A 2,957-nucleotide genomic window follows, 5' to 3' on the forward strand; every position below is an offset into this window, starting at 1 on the left:
TGCGTATCTTGCCTAACCGTAGCAACGCCTAGCTTCTCGGCCACCCGTGATCCTGCCACAGTAATCGAATTTCTTCTATTCTTTCGGTTTCATGTGCCTATAACAATATATTTAAATACAAAAACCAACAACATTTCAACTGTCACCAAAAATCGAATCTACTAATAAATCGAAAATAAAATCTAATCTACATATTATATTTAAAAAAAGCCAGTCTCTCTCTCTATAAAAGGTTTAAAAGTTACTTAAATTGATTTTTTTTTTACTTCTTTTAATGTAAAAATGTTATAATTATTAATATTTCACCTTTTATGTATGTTCAGCTTATTCTTGCATGCAGATTTATTTGCTCCCCTCAAGCAGCGGATTATAAAGCTTTCTTGAACTCCAACAAGTTCACCAACTTTTTTCATAGCAACTGTTAAAGATTCCCATAAAGTTAGAAGATGCAACCAATCCAAGTCCGCCCATTGGCTACTGACACTATATGGTGTAACTAAATAAATGAGGTGTAAGTCAGTTTCCAAGACAATGCACTGACGCGCTTTTTGTAATTCACAAAATAACGACAAGCCATCATTGGGTGCCATACTTGAAGAAAGGCAAGCCTTCCCTAAGGATGTCGCGACATAGCGTTCTTCAGTATCATTAGTTTGGATTCTGACCAGCTCAAAATCTATCAATTGTTTTAAAGTATTTTCTAATAGAGAGTCTTGCGAAGAAGACATTGATTGTTTAAAAAGTAAAGTACATTTAGAATAAAGATCTAATTCTGACTTAGTGCAAACTGCTTGACTAGCAATCATTTCTATTACAGCTCTCATAAACTTGTCTTCAGTCTCTATGCAGCTTTTGACAGGATCCAAAGCACCCATCATAAGATCAAAACCAATCTTTTGTTCTGCCGGTGTGCATACTAGAATACTTTCGCCTTTAGTATCTTTTCCCATTCGACCAGCTCTTCCTATCATTTGTTTATAAGTTAAAATATTTATTGGTTGTCTTTGAAACACAGGAGACCGAATTATAACTTTTCTTGCAGGTAAATTAACCCCCGAACTTAATGTAGATGTTGCTATCAAAACACGAATGGCACCAGACTTGAATCCTCCTTCTATTATATCCCTTTCATCAAATGTAAGGCCTGCATGGTGGTAAGCCACACCAAAAGATACAACATTTTTTAATACTTGATCTAGGCCTACAGGACAATTTTTTAGTTGCTCTAAAACTTCTGCAATAGCATCTGTTTTAAGTTCCTCCCTTAAAATGGTCCCTACTTCATTCCCGCCACAACCCAATTTAAAAAATGATGATGCAATACTTTGAGCTAAGCTTTCACATCTATTTTTTGTCATACAAAAAATTAATATAGAACAACCTTCCTTAATAGTTTCTAGGCAAATATTTAATACATAATCAATGTCTTCATTTTCAGTTATCCTTTTAATGTTGCATATGAATTTTCCCTGTTTATCATAGTATTTGTTGCCAATTAAACAAAATTCATCTAAAGGAATTGGTCTGAAATCTGTTATGTAAAGTTCTGCATCCAACCAACTGGACAAAACTTCTAAATTCGGAAGAGTAGCTGACATTCCAATAATTTGAATTTGGACATCATCCAATTTATTAGTTACATATTTCACTTTAGTTAAGAGAAGCTCTAAAATATATCCTCTATGAGAATCACCAAGTAAATGAAGTTCATCTACAATTATAGCACCAAGTTCAGAAATGCTGTTCTCGTCTAATAATTTATTTACTAAACTATTAGCCTTTTCAATTGTACAAATAGCAATATGCACTGATTGCAGCCCTCCTGGTGGAGATTGGGATCCCATAAAACCCTCAACGCGAATACCTGAACTTGATAAAATATGCTGCAAATAAAACATTTTTTCCCGCACAATGGAAACAAAGGGCAAAATAATTATTACTTTCTTCTGTCGTTCAAGTATTGTTTTGATAGTCAATATTTCAGCCACTAACGTTTTCCCAGCAGAAGTTGGGGCTGAATAAACTAAATTGGAACAATTTAATAAAACCCTTGGATTACTTAAACAGTCAACTTGCCATTGAAACATTTCTTGAATCCCTTTCTGCTCATACCTTGTAACAATTTCAGTAGGCAAACCCCAATTCTTTAAATACTTTTTAAAATCATTTTTACTTTCTTGACTTTGGGTTAAGATATCTGCATTGTAAGTAGAGCAATCTAAGGAATTCAACTTTGTACTCTTATTTAACTTAGTTGAAATTGGTTTCTCAACTTTAAAGTTTAATTCTTGCGCTACATAACTTTTAATTTCATTCAAAGAGTTCATTAAATCAAAAGAATTATTGAAGTAGTTATCCAAAAAAGACACATTTTCGGTTATTATTTGAGAGTCAATTTTATCACAATCCACATTAGCCATTTCAAAGATTAATAATATAACTATTAATACCACAATCAACTATACCTAATACATTTTTATAAAATCAAAACTTTTTTAATACATTGCAATTTGAATTCATTTGTAAACAAAACGAATGTCAATTGTCAGCTGATACAAATTTATTATTTTTTTTTTTTTTTTTTTTTTTTTTTTTTTTTTCCTTTATGGCAATAAGTTTTAACTATTTGCCAGTGTCAAGTTTATAAAGGTAGGGAAACAAATGTTATTTAAATATTTAAGCATAACTATAATCAGAGAAGCAGTATTTATCATTATATATATACATAAATATGCATTACTAAATATTATAACATCAATACTGTAATAAAAAAAGCCATATATATATATATATATATATACATACATACATATACATATACTAACATACATATGTATATACATATATACTAACATGTATATATATATATATATATATACATATATATATATTATATAAATTAAAATCGAGCACAACTTCTATGGTATTATAAATCTTCAGTTGTACTATACGTACAA

At 30.6% G+C, this 2,957-nt stretch overlaps 1 protein-coding gene across 3 annotated transcripts in view; it reads right to left on the bottom strand.

The window, feature by feature from the left end:
• Positions 1–2,957, bottom strand: part of LOC119840623 (piwi-like protein Siwi) — a 24,893-nt gene that overhangs the window by 15,326 nt on the left and 6,610 nt on the right. The gene's annotated exons all lie outside the window — the stretch shown is intronic.

This window comes from Zerene cesonia, chromosome 6 (genome assembly GCF_012273895.1).
Source record: "Zerene cesonia ecotype Mississippi chromosome 6, Zerene_cesonia_1.1, whole genome shotgun sequence".
In the NCBI taxonomy this organism is placed as follows: Eukaryota; Metazoa; Arthropoda; class Insecta; order Lepidoptera; family Pieridae; genus Zerene; species Zerene cesonia.